We start from the raw sequence: 17,369 nt of genomic DNA, 5'->3' as shown, positions 1-17,369 counted from the left end.
TCCTAAGAAAATTTTTTTCAATCTATTTTTGTTTGCGTTGCTATTTTAATGTCGACATCTTATTGGTCAGTTAGAGTGACGTCATTTAATTTTAAATTCAATGGCGGATTATAATTTCCCAAAATAGCATGGCGCGAACTAAAAAAAGATTGAATATAATTATCATGGGGCACAGGGATTCGCTCTCTTACCTCATAGTCTCTTGGTATAACGCAATGTAGATCTTGGGTAATTAGATGAAATTGACTTATTGAGCCATATGATGTATTGTTTGATGATTTTAGGATTAAAGCTGTACATTTAAGTGACCCGATCTTTTTCCATAGGGATTTGTCAAGGAACAAAATGCAAACACTGTCTCAGGGGATATTTTCAAATCTGACGTTGTTGAATGAGCTGTAAGCTGTTGGATATAATTTTTTTTTTAATCGTAACACTAGAATAGCTTTTTTACAGGCACCTTAGTTGAAAGAAACAATAGCAGACACGTTGGGGCTGTACCATAGAAAAGCGTGCGGTCGGCCATGAGAATAGTATAATGATTTGCAGAAAAGCTTGGTCCATGGGTAAGACGCGGTAAACTAATCAGTGATCATACTGTAATGGTATATTTTATTTTATCATGTTGTGTTTGTGAGGCTGATGTGTTTCGGCAACACTATGTTCCAGATTATGATAATTCCTGATGCAATAATAAGTTGTCTCTCGTATATTAATTGATATTTAGGTTAATAACTTGACGAAATTTGCAAGAAAACCTATTGCAGCCTCTATTTCAGAGAAAATTTGTTTTTATAAAGACCGGAGAATACGGCGGTGGGAGGGAGAAAGGGAGGCAGGGTGGAGGTTAATTTTTCCTGTAATTCATTTTATCTCATTTTGACTAGTAAGATCCCAGCAATTTTATTGTCAACGTTTATTTGAAAAAAAAAATAATAATAATTTTCCCTGATATTCAACGGTTTTGAAAAATCGTGAAACTGATTACGGATCGTACATGGCTGCATTTAAGAGAACATGCCAGAAGTTTAACGTTGATTTTTGTCATAAGCTCACTTAGTGAAAAGACTTTTTACCACAACTGTTTCTAATCTCGCAATCTGATTGGCTAATTTTTCGTGGTCGATAAGAGTCTAGACAACGCTGCTCGCGTCAATCAGCGCGCGGAAATTTTGACAGTTATTGTAAAAATTTTCTTTGACGTTGATATTGTAGTAAAAAACAAATCGAATGTGGTTTAGCGTTGTCTGTACTCTTATCGACAACGATATTTGTCATCACAGTGGTCAAAATTTGTTGTGGACTCACTCGGCTGCGCCTCGTGAGTCCACAACATTTTGACCACTGTGATGACGAATATCGTTGTCGATAAGAGTACAGACAACGCTAAACCACATTCGATTTGTTAAGTTTACAATGCCTTCTTTTTTGTGTGATTGTTGACATAGCATATTTCAATTGAACAGCCACCGTCTTAGTTTTTAATAGCGAGCACAACCTGGAAGCCCTTGTAAGGTTTTATAGCGTGGAGGAGAAGGAGTTAAACGTCTTTCTCCCCCACCCCCTCCAACCACCTGCCGGCTGCTCGGTAATTTTGGCACTCACACCATATTGCGCTCGCCATTATAATCCAAGCTGACGTCATTTCGACCAGAGAATACGATCTAGACTTTCACATTTGGGGGATAGGAGTTTAAAAACAGTCCATTTGGTGCCGTCAAATAAATTATTTCGACGTATTTTCCCCTCAACGTTTAAGTGTCATATGCTTAATATTAACTTGTTTATAGCAGCTGGTGCAATAACCTCTCCCGCAATCTGTTTGAGTATAAAAGGAAGAAAGCACCGTTTCACATTGACAATACAATGGGATAGATTCACTAGCAACCTTTGTAACCTTTCCAACCTTTCTGTAATTTTTTTTTCGTTTATGTTCTCGTGCTCGTTTTGTCCCGCCTCGACTAGCATTTTTGGCCATTTACGGGACAAGCCCCTTATGTAATCTGAATTTAATTTGTAAATAAATTGTTGTCGTTGTTGTTGTCGTGGCATCATTGGTGTCAAAATGAGGGTTCCCTGATAAAGGCTTCTCCTAGCTGATTTAAAATCAGCGGGTAAAAGGAAAAAAACATGGTGTGGCTGGTTGGGGGAGGGGGGGGGGGGGGGGAAGGGTTGTAAGAACAAAAGAAAAATTGTTAAATATCAAATAGTTAGAGGTTAAAGATAAATTGAGAGGGTAATTACTGTACTGGTGTAATAACCTCTCCCGCAATCTGTTTGGGTATAAAAGAAAGAAAGAAAGAAAGAAAGAAAGAAAGAAAGAAAGAAAGAAAGAAAGCACCCTTTCACATTGACAATACAATCGGATAGATTCACTAGCAACCTCCGTGGCATTATTGGAAAATCAGCGGGTTAAAGGGAAAAAATGTGTGTGGTTGGCCTGGGGGGTGGGGGGAAGGGGAAGGGTGTAAGAACTATAATCGCATTTTATAGTTGACTTATAATAATCAAAAATATGACACTATCCTGCATTCCATTTCATTATAGCAAATAAACATCTGTTGTTTCCTGAGAAACTAACACATTATCCAACTCACTCGGAAAAGAAACCGCGTAACATTATAATATCTAATAGAGGCATTGTATATATACAATGTTTGAGAAACGCTGTTTTGATTGACAAGTATAATAGCTAATGGAAACCTGAAAGGTTAGTCACTACCATCAAACAGAAGTGGCTGACGTTTCTTGCGCAAAATGAGCTCATTAACTTTTTTTTTGTTGTTAAAATGTTTTGGGGAAAAAGAGCACATCTATTTGCGAGAAGAAATTTTAGTTATTCTTACCCGAGAAAATCGCTTAAAGTTGAAATTTTTATATAATGAAAGGAAGTAAAAGAAAACATAAATAAATAACTCTAAAGAAAATAGAAAAGGTAAAAGAAAAGAAAGAAAAAAAAATCAAAAATTAAAAACAAAAGAAAAGAGATTCTTCTGATACTGGAAATTGGGTCAAATGTATTATTTGCTTGAAAATTCAAATATTAAATCGTATTTCGATTTTCGTATTTATGAAAGGGAAAAGACATCGGTATTGGAAAAGGAGGGTAAAACCTGTAGTGCCAGGCAGCGTCTGATTGTTGACTGAAAATTCAAACCTGTGATATAATGAGCTGGACAATAAAACTTCACTTATATTGCGCGGTATTGTGTGATTTTATGGGGTTGATGTTTTTTAGTTTATCCCGCTGATGCTCCAAACAAACGAGGAGAGGAAACGCAAGCTAGTATAAGAAAACATAGGCGACGCATATAATACATTGTGGGCTTTCTAAAGAATCAACATTGTTATCAATGCGACAATTTTTTTAGCACCAACATTCCGTGCGAATACACATTACGCGTATTCACATTACTCATATGATGACAATTTACCGATACTACTCCAATGTAGGTACAATGGATGCCATCAAGCGCTTATTATAAGCGGGTACTTGTCCATGGAAAAGTCCGTTTTTTTCCTCAATCAGGCGATACCCTGGCACCACTTTCCTATTGACCAACTTAACGAATTCTTTTCCTTTAAACAAGGAGAGCGCAGGAACACCAATTGTCGTCGCTTCTAAAGATTTTCATTGGTTAGGTGTATTTCGAGAGTAATTAAATAGTAAATAAAAATATTCCATATTTATTGCGTTGTAACTAACACGGCCTCCACATGTATTTCGAGAGTAATTAAATAGTAAATAAAAATATTCCGTATTTATTGCGTTGTAACTAACACGGCCTCCACATCACCTAATATGTATGGTGTTCATATCATTTGCTTGGAGACAAGAAAAGATTCGTTCAAGATGAATGCACCTCATCAGAAAGTTCGAGGAAAGCTTACTGTAATGAATGTAATGTGTGATGCAAGATACTAGTTTAACTGAAAAAAAAAATTGTAACCTCAAAACCTACTTCGCAATCGATTACAAACAATTTTTCAACAAGAAAGAGATTAAAATTGCTCAAAATTTTGATCACCGGAAAACTAAAACCTTTTGTTTTCGGAGAGAAAATATGAGGTTTAGAACGCAGAAAAAGAAAATGCAGATAACATTTTCGTAAAGCCAACAACAGCTAGTAAATTCAAGGAATAAGATTCCGTTTCCTAAAACTTTCTTTAGCTTAAATTTTTAGCTATATCATCCGGGCAAACGAAACTGTATTAGCTTATACAACTATGTCATTAACAATAATAATAGGAGCCAAACAAGCCACAGAACGATCTTCGAATACAGAAGACTACATTAAATGTTTCTGCTTTTAAGAATGTTATCTTAAAACCGCTTGTGTTGTTCAAAGCAAAAACTGTTCATATTTTGTTGGGACTCCACAAAGAAAAATGATGACGTAAAAAGAAAAATTTACAAACCACAAAAAGCAAGACTACAAGCAGTTGTATTTTTCATAAAAGATAGGGTAGCGTGTTATAAGAGCATGAACTAAAAAAAATGGCGCAATCTTAAAATAGAGCGCGACGAAGTTGTAAGAAACGATTACGCAAGCCCTTTATCGGGCTCCGTCCTTGTAATTCACCTTTTTATGTTTTGTCCCTTACCACTCGAAATTTTTGTTTTGTCAATTTTTTTAACCATCTTTTAATTTTTTTTTTTTTACTTTTTTTTACACTAATTTTTGGTTCGTTTATTTTTTTTACTATTGTTGTTGGTGTTTGGAGAAATGCATTTCTATTTTTATTTTCACAGAAAAAGTAAACAAATTATAACAGATTAATAAACTAACAAAAAATGTCAAGTTACAAGAAACAAAAACATTTTTTAATTTTATTTTTCGGAATTTCATGAACAATCTGGTCATTTTTTTTTTTTTTTGTGAGAATGCTCGGCCACCATACCTGAGTCTGTTGAAGCCACTACTTCTAATTTGCGTCAAAGATGACGAAAGGTTCAGGACATTATTTCACGAGTGTGGAAGAGATGGCTCAAGGAATGTGCTCCTGCCCTACTGACAGCCGACCAAAGTGGACTTAAGAATTCCGAGAACTAAAAGTTGGAGATATAGTTCTTGTGATTCAGCCAGTTGCTCCAAGGGGACGTTGGCAATTAGGGCGAATTGTTAAAGTGATGGCCACACCCGTGCAGCTAAAGTTGCGTGTGGAGTGAAGACTGTCGTAAGACCAATTAACAAACAGATTCCCATTTGAATTAATAGCTAATCAGTTATTTATAGACACACTAGGACTACCCTCCAGTTCGGTAAGGGAAAATATTAAAAAGACGGTAAGCGAACTAGAGCGCTCGCGCGCTTAAAAACGTTTTGAATTTTCGTGACCATTTTAAGTTTGTGTGCAAAGTAAGTTTTGGTGAGACGCGTTTTGGGGGATTTTCGTGAAGGTGTGGTATCGATCGCGTTTTCTTTTTGAAGGTGTTTTGGCCGATTACCGTCTGGCTGTTGATTTTTGTAAAAAATATCCTCAACCGCAAAATTGAATAGCACGACAAGGAAGAAAATTGAACAAGGAAAAAATACGTTGTAGGGTATATGATAATAACTTCTTAACTTGGGCAAAACCAAAAATTGGATCACCAGAACCTCCACAGTTAATTGTTTTTTTCCCAGTGAGTTGCTGTAAAGAAAAGAAACTTCCACAGTGTAAATCAATGAAACAATAAGAAGACACGTGTCAAGTAGGATTGAGAAAGCCTTACTACCTGGCTCTAGCGTCAATTTTTAGTGAAAGACAGAAGCAGATCAGGGCCCAGTTGCTCGAAGCATGGTTAGCGCTAACCCGGGTTAAAAGACATGACAACCTATAGGTTTTAATACCTCTTAACCAATGGTTAGCGCTAACCATGCTTCGAGCAACTCAGCCCTGGCAGCTGTAAAGTGTGTTAGATAATCCGCTCCAAAGTCAGCGTGCTAGTCGTCGCTTGTAGTTTTTGCTAATGTATGGTTTACAAAAGATATCGCATCCGTGATTCATCTTAATGATCAAAAGTCAGGTATAAAAACGAGTGAAACTTTTCCTATGATGATTGTACGTCAAATAACCAAATTGTTTGCTGACCCTACACAAACGCGCAATTGCCTAACATGGTCTTCATGTTCGTTTATCAAAAATCAGTACTAAGTCTTGCTCGGCCAAATTTCTCTACAGGAAGAATCATGTAAACTTTACTCCAGACCTCGAATTCAATGAAGTGATTCCTTATTGATGTTTTATAGCTCTATTAATAATTATGTGAAAAGAGATAATATCATTATTTTGTTAAAGTGTAATGTTGAGGGTTGTTAGAAGAGTAAAGTTCTTTTTACGACGTTCTCAAATAAAGATTATTTCGCGTGAGCCTGACACAGATTAAAAATCTAAGCAAGATTATTGAGCAGTAGGGACTAATAACTGACATTCAAAATTTACTAAATTGCAGATATTTAGAGAATAACCAGCTGCAGAATTTACCAGAGGGCATTTTCTCTTCCTTGGTTTCCCTTTACGAACTGTAAGTACCACACAGAGTAATGATTATTTGGCTCTTGTCAATACAATTGCGTTCTTGTACCATATACTCAGCGCATTGTCAGTATTCCAGATGGATGTCCTGGGGCGAGGGAGGGGGGAGGGGTGGGCGGCGACTGAAGGAGATACTTTTACTGTGCATTGCCGTGGTTACAATCAAGTTGTATGACATTTGGTTATTAGAGGAAGTGGGTAACTTTCTTGTTTGCAATTTTAAAGCTATCAACTGTTTCTCGTAGCCATATAACGCTTTGATTCCTCGTCTCGGGATCAATTCAGACACTCCCGTTTTTTCCTCCTTTGATTGTTGAGATAAAATTTAGAGTCCTCATTGTGTTATTGTAGCCTGCAAGCAAGCTCTCTTGGGGGTGAGGGGGCGGGAGGGAAAAGGAGGAGAGAGCTTGCAACGATGTCTCAGGAATTTTCATGTCTGCGTTGAATTTTTCGACGCAAAATGCTGATTGGTGGATATTGAATTTGGTGCTTACGTCATTGCTCTTCGCGTGCGTCGCGTTGACAACACAAAAATGGTGGCGGAGTTTCTATTTGTGATGGTTGCGAGAATCTCTCTAAATAACTTAGGTTTTTTGAGGCAACGTTTTTTAGAAGCGCAATGATTTCATTTTGATCTGGCACTCTCACGTCTGCTTTGCTACTCGTTCACAACATCACAAATTTCACACGAGTTGAGTGTTCCAATGAAACCACGTTGTCGATATTGAGAATTGCGTTCTCGTTCTCGGAGACCCAGCTGCAGAATTGAGATCCTTCCGATTTCCTTGCACTGCTTCTTTTTTCCCTGGCCGGACTGTGTCCAGTTTTCGACATTTTTTAGGTCCAGTAGTTTTGTGGCGTTGACACTGCAGTCGGCAAGATTCGCTTGACCCTTGGGACGACATTTGTGACCCCTACTTTTTGGTCAATTGGATTTTAGTGTGCTCACAATTCAGTAAAATCCTTCACTTAATTTTCTGATTTTTGTGGCACTTCGTAGGCATACTCGATCAGAGAAACTATAGTTTTTGTCAGCAAGGATTCCCGTCTTTCGAAGTGTATCTGATAATATTGTACCTTTCATATGTTTGTTTACGTTTGCTATCGTTTACGGTTTGCGCTGATTGGCCAAATTCTGACAGCTAGGACAGCAGGGAGCCGCGGGGAGTATTGGGGGCGGCATTCAAATTCCTGAGACATCGTTGCAAGTTCTCTCCTCTTTCCCCCCCCCCCCCCCCCCCCGCCCCACACCCCCAAGAGAGCTTGCTCGCAGGCTATGGTTATTGTTATTACGGGTACCAAATTTTTTAAGGTCATCCTGCGTGACCTGAAATTGGTATATAAACCAGTGGAGAGTGTATGAAAATGATAGCAAGACGGTATGATAAATTATCGTGAGTGGATTAAATTAAACGTGCTGTGAACATCGGGACAAGAACCGCACATGTGTTGCCTAGTGTTATTGCTAAATTATTGAGGCTACACCATAAATTTTAGGTGATTCCGCTAGATAGTATTGTGCATTGTTTCTGCGCATAAATTTTTGCGTCATTAACACGCGGCTGGCACGCGTGTGCACGTTGAAAACATGATGTGTTCCTTGAAGCTAGGCCTAGCCAATAACTAAATTGTTTTCTCCTAAACGAGCACCATGACCAATTTTTATTATCGTGGTATTTTTACTTAGCTGTTATTCTATTTATGTTTTAATTAAAAAAAAAATGACGACAGAAAAATGAGTCATTCCCGGAAATATTATCTTGCCCACCATTTGGGGACTTGAAATAATGATACTGAGAACACGCTTGCAAGAAACGTTTTAGGTCAATACTGATTAATAATGTGCTTAATGTTATCTTTAATTGATGCTCATGCTTCATACCATAACATTTTCCTCGGCTATATTTCATGGAAGTTATTTCTGTTACCACACGACCTTGCAAATGATCAAACGAAGTCATTTTTAAATGCAAATACTGGAATCAACTATTACTTTCATTTCATAATAATCACCTTAGCAGTAAAATAGATCGCTGGGCAAGAGCTGCAGCGAAAGGTTTAGCACCGAAAAATAAAATGAAAAGAAAATAAAGAAGCTAAAGATTATCTCAACACTTCGATATGTACTCACGATTCTCACAACTTCTGAAAAAGTCCTCATTTTTCAAAGGTTTCTTTTGCGTTGTTCCATTTTCATCGACACAGCCTTGTTAGGTTTACTTTTGTTTGCATTTCTTGATATAAGATAAAGTTTTCTTAATCGCATTCTATAGTTGACTTATAACAATCAAAAATATGACACTACCCTGCTTTCCATTTCCTTATAGCAAATAAACATCTGCTGTTTCCTGAGAAACTAACACATTATCTAACTCACTCGAAAAAGAAACCGCGTAACATATAATATCTAATGGAGGCATTGTATATATTCAATTGTATATATTCAATGTTTGTCTCACAACTTCTGAAAAAGTCCTCATTTTTCAAAGGTTTCTTTTGCGTTGTTCCATTTTCATCGACACAGCCTTGTTAGGTTTACTTTTGTTTGCATTTCTTGATATAAGATAAAGTTTTCTTAATCGCATTCTATAGTTGACTTATAACAATCAAAAATGTGACACTATCCTGCTTTCCATTTCCTTATAGCAAATAAACATCTGCTGTTTCCTGAGAAACTAACACATTATCTAACTCACTCGGAAAAGAAACCGCGTAACATTATAAAATCTAATGGAGGCATTGTATATATTCAATGTTTGAGAAACACTGTTTTGATTGACAAGTATAATAGCTAATGGAAACCTGAACGGCTAGTCACTACCATCAAACGGAAGTGGCTGACGTCTCTTGCGCAAAAGGAGCTGCGTTAACTTTTTTTTTGTTGTTAAAACGTTTTGAGGAAAAGAAGCACATCTATTTTCGAGAGGAAACTGTAGTTATTGTTACCCGAAAAAATCGTTTAAAGTTGAATTTTTTTTTTTTTATAATGAAAGGAAGTGAAAGGAAACATTATAAATAAATAACACTAAATAAAATAGAAAAAGTAAAAGAAAAGAAAGAAAAAAATCAAAAATCAAAACAAAAGAAAAGAGATACTTCTGATACTGGAAATTGGTAAAGGGTCAAATCTATTATATGCAGTATCAAGACTGAAAATTCAAATATTCAATCGTATTTGGATTTCGTATATATGAAGGCGAAAAGACATTGGTATTGGAAAGGGAAAGTAAAGCCTGTATTGCTTGGGAGCGGCTGATTGTTTCCTAATCTTTATAGCCTAAAGGCGAGAAAGGTCCAACCTTCTAGAACTCAGTGATGCTTGCTAAAAAGCCTGAAAGAACTTCCAAAAAAAAATCCTGAATCTCCTGAACGTCGATTGGTTCGGCTTTGTTTTAACAGTAGGTTGTCAATACCAACTATAAAAGGTCACACGCTATTTGAACTCACACTTTTGTAACGACCGCTGATCCTTGTTTGACTTTAGCCACGGGGGAAATAATCCATAAATTCTCTGAAAATTTTCTGATGCAAACCTGTGATGTGATGAGCTAGACAAATAAACTTCACTAACATCGTGTGGTGTTGTGTGATTTTATGGGGTTGATGTTTTTTAGTTTATTCCGCTGATGCTCCAAACAAAAGAGGAGAGGGGAAGCAAGCGAGTTACAAGAAAACATGGGAGACGCATGGGATACATTGTGAGCTTCCTAAAAAATCAACAATTGATTCATTAATGAATTTCTTTAGCACCAACTTTCCATTTCCGTGCGAATACATTCGTCTTTGGTATTCATATTACGTACAGATGACAGATAACCGATACTATTCCAATATAAGTAAAATGGACGCCAACAAGTGCTTATTATGTGCGGATGTTTGAGCTCAATGCGATTTTTTTCGTTGTAGGCGAGACGGTTTATAAGGTGACCTCAAAACTACCCAATTTACCTTCGGGGACTCTACAATTTATCTAGACATTACCGGTGCTGTCAAAACTTCATTCCTTGCTAAAAAATCTCGAATATTTTACACATTGAAGTTCCATTTGTCAATAACAATTCAAAGGTTTAACTTTTGTTTTCTGTGAAATTTTGACTGAGTTAAAAATTTTTTCAATATACCCCCTCCTAAACTTCAGAATGCATTAAACGTGACATACCTGTAGTTAAAACCTATTTTCACAAAAGTGGGACCTGGCTTAGGGTCAAGTCTATTTTAACTCAAAAACACCATTCTACTAATGTATGGAATAAAATTTGTGGGCACTTCACGCTGCGTTCCGTAAAGAGCTCCGCGATATCCCTAAAATTCACGGATTTCAATCGAAACTAAACATAAAGCCGTCAGACCGATAGACACATTTCTGACCCGAACTCTTTTAGAAATACAATAATAATCACTAGTAAAATATTTCTGGCCATTTAGCCATATTTTAGAGAAGATCTATCCCTTTATTGGTATTATAAATGAAACCTCTTGAGCTATTTTTCTTTTCCACGATGTGCTATGGTAGTGTTTGTTTTTCGTGACTGACAGTTGTTCATTTTAAAGTATATAAATTATTCAATATCCATTCTACGCTCAATTTAAAACGTTACCTTTCTTGTATGTATGAATAAAATCAATAGTTAAAAATTCTCTCCAAGACAAAGACTTAGCTGGCGAAAAAGCTCCTTTCTTCCTCTTATAGTATGTGAACTTGCTTCTTTATACGTTTTGTGACGCAGTGTTTATTTATCAACGTATCAAGACTCCATTGTTCATTTCAGTCTTATTGAGTTAAAACCCAGAGGTGTTTCGATTTGAATATTTTGTCAAAACCCCGGCTAGCACATACCGAGAGGTCGGCATTACTAAAAAATGTCCTGCTATTCCATCCAGTTGTTCCCTGCATGAAAAATTACAGACTGGTTGTGGATTCAGCGAAGACAAGGAGGGCTTTGTCTTACTTTCTAAAAGAAACTCAAATATATCAGCGCATTTGGCGAGCTGTTACTTATCAAAATGCGGCGATATCAGCGAAGCAGAGCTGATCTTGTGAAAAGAGCGGGTATTCGCGGCACGTCAGCGACCCAGTTCGCAAGCTTGCCTATCTGCCTGAGACATGGACATGTACAAAGTCGTGCCAGTACACTTGCTGGGAAGATTTTAGGTGTGGCGGAGAGACAAAGTATAACTGGAGATGTCGATGAAATGATTGTTATGTTTGGCAAAATCGCCGCTGTTGTTTCGCGTAAGTCGATTAGCCTTTAGGCTGTGGTGTATTTTTCTCCGTCGTCCGTTTCCATTAAGGTTTATTTTCGGTTTCTACTTTCAAAATGTTTAACTCGCCAGTCAACGTATAATTTCTAAGGAAAACCGAATCTCTGAAAAACATGTGATTTCAAGGTATGGATGCACCGAGTGTCAGAGTACAGTAGCTCCTCAACTTCCGTCACACCACTCAAGCAGTGTGACAACCATACCAAACATCACAACAAGTCCTTGAAATTTTCCGGAGTTGAAACAGAAGTACATTTATTTTGGCAAGAATACGTTTTTTTTCAAAAGCCAACGAATTTATTGCAGATGGCTGTCTGCCCTGTTAATCGTGCCAGGTTCAGCATAAAAGTAATTTTTGCACCATCCCGGAGGTTGTTTGGGGTCACTCTGAAGCAGCTGTGGAAAGAAGCCGCATTGGGAAAGGAATATATTTTATGCCAAACTATGAAGTTATTAGAACTATCAAAAAAACACGTCCCAGTTGGCTCCGGGAAATAACCAGTTATAAGATGTACTACCAAGCAGGAACTGTATCCAATGAGTTTTGTATTCTCTTCATTCTGGTGATACGAGAATGTATGACCTTATATGAAAGAAATCATTTATTTGAGCGACGGAGATAAATAATTAATGTTGGTGAGGGTCATTTTGTTACTTATCTCTTCATTCTGTTGTCCAATCCAATTTTCATAACAACCTTTATATCATGACTCCCACGTGTAATGGATTGCGCTTATATTATATAAGCCAATATTCCGGTCTTTGATTAAAATAGTTCATTTCAGCTTCGCAAAAAATTCCTTCAGAAAGATATAAACAGAAAAAAAGGGGATGGTAAACTTCATGGATTGGAATAAATATATTCCTTTCCACAGCTGCTACAGAATGACCCGAAAATGACTTCCGGGATGGTGCAAAAATTCTTTTTTAACCTTGACAATAAGCTGGACAGATAGTCATTTCCAATAAATTCGTCGCCTTTTGAAAACACGCATTCTTGCCAAAATCAATTCTACTTCTGTTTCAACTAGAAGTGGCTAACGTATCTTGCGCAAAATGAGCTGCGTTAACTTTTTTTTGTTAACTTTTTTGGGGAAAAGAGCACATCTAATTGCGAGAGGAAACTATAGTTATTGTTACCCGAAAAATCGTTTTAAGTTAAAATTATTATATAATGAAAGGAAGTGAAAGGAAACCTTAAAAATAAATAACACTAAAGAAAAAAGAAAAAGAAAAGAAACAAACAAAAAAATCAAAATTGAAGAAAAAGATAAGAGATACTCGAAATTGGTAAAGGGTCAAATCTATAACATGCAGTATCAAGACTAAAAATTCAAATATTAAATCGTAGTTCGATTTTCGTATTTATGAAAGGGAAAAGACTATTGGAAAGGGAGGGTAAAACCTGTAATGCTAGGTAGCGTCTGATTGATGACTGAAAATTCTAATCTTTGTAGCCTTAAGTCGAGAAACATCCAGCCTTCTAGAACTCACTGATGCTTGCTAAAAAGCCTGAAAAAACTTCTAAGAAAAATGCTGAATCTCCTGAACGTTTATTGGTTCGGCTTTGTTTTAACCACAGGCAGTCAGCACGAACTGTTAAAGGTCGCACGCTATTTGAACTCAATCTTTTGTAACGACCGCTGATCTTCGTTTGATTTTAGCCACGGGGGAAATACTCCATAAATTCAGAATGTTTCTGATTCAAACCTGTGTTATTATGAGCTGGACCAACTTTGCGTGCGAATGCATTCGTCTTCCGTATTCACATTACGTATATGATGACAATTTACCGATACTACTCCAATGTAGGTACAATGGACGCCATCAAGCGCTTATTATAAGCGGGTACTTGTCCCTGGAAAAGTCCGTTTTTTCCTTGAATCAGGCGATACCCTGGCACCACTTTCCTATTGACCAACTTAACGAATTCTTTTCCTTTAAAAAGGGAGAACACAGGAACACCAATTGTCGTCGCTTCTTAAGATTTTCAATGGTTAGGTGTATTTAGAGAGTAATTAAAAAAGTAAATGAAAATATTCCCTATTTATTGCGTTGTAACAACTGACATGGCCTCCACATCACCTAATATGTATGGTATTCATATCATTCGCTTCGAGACGTGAGAAAAGATTCGTTCAAGATGAATGCACCTCATAAGAAAGTTCGAGGAAAGCTTACTATACTGAATGTAATGTGTAATGCAAGATACTAGTTTAACTGTAAACAAAACTGAGAACTCAAAATTTTTTAAATATTTAATTACGATATTTCGCAATCGATTACAAACAATTTTTCAAACAAGAAAGAGATTAAATAAATTTTTTCTCTACTTTGAGAAATACATGTAATAAACAACATGAAACAGGGAAACCCAAGGGTTCTTCTGGAAAATGCCTGCTCAAAATTTTGATCACCGGAAAACTAAAACCTTTTGTTTTCGGAGTGGAAAATATGTGGTTTAGAATGCGAAAAAAAGAAAATGCAGGTAGCATTTTCGTAAAGCCAACACCAGCTAGTAAATTCAGGGAATAAGATTCCGTTACCTAAAACTTTCTTCTGCTTAAATTTTTAGCTATAACATCCGGGTAAACGAGACTGTATTAGCTTATACAACTATATCATTAACAATAATAATAAGAGCAAAACAAGCCACAGAACGATCTTCGAATACAGGAGACAACATTAAATGTTTCTGCTTTTAAAAATGTTATTGTTAGATGCTGCTCATAAAACCGCTTGTGTTGTCCAAAGCAAAAACTGTTCATATTTTATTGGGATTCCACAAAAAAAATGATGACGTAAAAAGAAAAATTCACAAACCACAAAAAGCAAGACTACAAGCAGTTGTATTTTTCTTCAAAGAGTGGAGCGTGATATGAGAGAATGAACAAAAACAGAAGAATGGCGTAATCTTAAAATAGAGGGCGACGAAGCTGCAAGAAATGATTACGCAAGCCCTCTATCAGGCTCCGTCCTTGTAATTCACAATTTTATGTTCTGTCCCTTGCCGCTCGAGGGTCACGTTATTACGAAGTTCCGCATTGCATACGTTACTACTTCTTTAGAAAACTCACGCTGTAGGGGTAGCCTTTCAAACGTGGTAATATGGTGAAATAGAAAAAGTAATCAGACAAAAAACCTCAAGTTGTGTTACACTCGCCGAATCTTCCTTTTTAATTAGAACTTGTAGGGCTAAATCAAACGGAGAGTAGCAACCGTTACAAATGAATGAACTCAAATTATATTTATATTTATTTATTTACCTCTGCTTTTCACTTTCATTTTCTTTTTTTTTTTGGCCTAACTATGATCAATATGACTATGTAATATTTTTTTAAGATTTACTGTTGCTCTGCCATTGATTTCGGTCCCATGTGTATACTTTGTTCTTATTACTTAACTGAGGAAGCCCATTCTTTATAAGCCCGGTGACTGCCGTTTGGCTTCCTCGCCATTAGTGTTTAAATAAAAATAAATAACTTTTTGCATTTGTACAATTTATTGCAAAAACAATAAACTGAAACTGAAGCATGTCGTCGTGCAACCTCAAACAGTTGGAATTGACTGGATTTTGTTACAACAAAGCCGAACTGATCAAGGTTTAGGAGATTCAGCATATTTCTTTGAAGTCCTTCCATGACGAAACTCAATGCCCAAGAAAATGGGAGGCTTTGTAGCAATCATAAGTGAGTTGCACCAGGTTCGCCGCCTTTCCGCTTCAGGCAGCTTAAAGCTTCGAATAACATGAGACACTCACAGGCGGCCATTTTAATTTTTGCCAAGCCAAGTCTCACCATTTTACTCTTCTCTTTCCCAAATCGATTTATTTTACCCTTTTGAATTAGTTAATTTCATTATTACGAAAACCAAAATAAGATTTTGACTTTAGAATCTGCTTCTAACAATTCCGATCCTTTATAAATGTTTAGTAAGTTTTGCTAATTTTATTTATTTTTTAAAATTAATTATTGAAATGTAAAATTTAAAATTTTGATCTTCATGATAGGCGAGCAAATAATGACTAGGTTTTTTTTGTCCTAAAACTGAATAATAATAATAATAATAATAATAATAATAATAATAATAATAATAATAATAATAATAATAATAATAATAATAATAATAATAAAACAAGATTTGTACATTTTAAAAGGTAACGACCTCAGCGCAAAGGACGCCATTTTCGGGGAAGGGAGGAAATGGGTGCGAAAGTCCTTTTTTATTTTATTTTGTTATTATTATTATTATTATTATTATTATTATTATTATTATTATTATTATTATTATTATTATTATTATTATTGTTATTTTTTTTATTTATTATTTTTTTTTTCATGCCTTTCATTGGAATTGCTGGGTCATAGTTTCTTTTTCCGCAAAGCTACCGTTTCTGGCTTCGACAACAAAAAAATGTTCTTGATAGAAAAGGTGAAACTTTCATGTTTCAATATACAATACTCATGATGTATTGTTTGATGATTTTAAGGTTAAAACTGTAGATTTAAGTGATCCAATTTCTTTCTCCATAGGAGATTGTCAGAGAACAAAATTTCAGAACTACCTAAGGAGATATTTGCAAATCTGACGTCGTTGAGAAATCTGTAAGTTGTTGGATATAATTTTGTTTGCGCGTAAGACCAGTAAAGTTTTCACAGTCATGTTAGTTGATTAAAACATAGTGAACATACTGGGGCTGTACCACAGCAGAACTTTCCGTCAGCTGTGAGAATTGTATGGTGATTTGTAGGAGAGCTTGGATCATGAGTTAGACGGAAAACTAATGAGTGGTCATTACTGCAAAGCTATATTTCTTTTAATCAATTTTGTTTGTGAGGCTGATGTGTTTTGGCAACACAATGCCTCAGATTATAATAATTCGTTATACCTAAAGTAATACAATATTAAGTTGTCTCTCTTATATTAATCAAGACCAAAGAACTCGCTTGGAAGCTGAAGAAGGAGGAGAGGGGGGGGGGGGGGTTAGGGGGTAGGGGGTACTATCAGTGGAATCTTTTGATAATTATCATACTTTAAATATACCATGCGGTTTGTTCAAAAATCATCTTAAAACAATTTTAAGTACAATATTTAGTCTCACTTGTTAATGTTTACTGTAATTCATTCCATCTAATTTTGACTGGTTAAGATCTCAGAAATTTCATTGTGGATGTTATTTAAAACCACAATTAAAGTTCCTGCTTTTCGACGTCTTTGAAACATCCTTAAAATTCAATTGATTGCGGATTGTAGAAGACTGCTTTCTAGAGAACATGGCAAAAATATTGCGTTCATTCACGTCATATGCTCATTTATTAATTAGACTTTTTGCAATGCCTTTTTTTTCTTTCCTTACGTGATTGTTGAGATAGCACATTTCGATCGAAACTGCCGCCATGTAAGTTTTTAATAGCGAGCGCGACCTGGGAGCCCTTTTCAGTTTCTTTAGTGTCGGGAGAGAAGGAATCAGCGTTCCAAACTAAAATGGGTTTTCCAAAATTAGAATTTACCGTTGAGAAAGTGGATATTCCTCGAAGCCTATACTGTGCTCATTGAGAATCTTCTATTCCCAACAACAACCAAACTGG

General features: G+C 36.1%; 1 long non-coding RNA gene across 1 annotated transcript; it reads left to right on the top strand.

Annotated features, from left to right (window-relative positions):
• Positions 1-273: 273 nt before the first annotated feature.
• Positions 274-16,658, top strand: LOC146456069 (uncharacterized). The gene is made up of 3 exons (XR_014858876.1): positions 274-398; positions 6,437-6,508; positions 16,314-16,658. It is a non-coding gene; the product is annotated as an uncharacterized LOC146456069 (long non-coding RNA).
• The last annotated feature ends 711 nt before the right edge of the window (positions 16,659-17,369 follow it).

The sequence above is a fragment of the Pavona decussata genome, unplaced genomic scaffold, assembly GCF_977016875.1.
Source record: "Pavona decussata unplaced genomic scaffold, jaPavDecu1.1 SCAFFOLD_261, whole genome shotgun sequence".
NCBI lineage: Eukaryota > Metazoa > Cnidaria > Anthozoa > Scleractinia > Agariciidae > Pavona > Pavona decussata.
The sequence above is the reverse complement of the archived record's forward strand: the minus strand, read 5'-3'. Positions and strand labels throughout refer to the sequence as shown.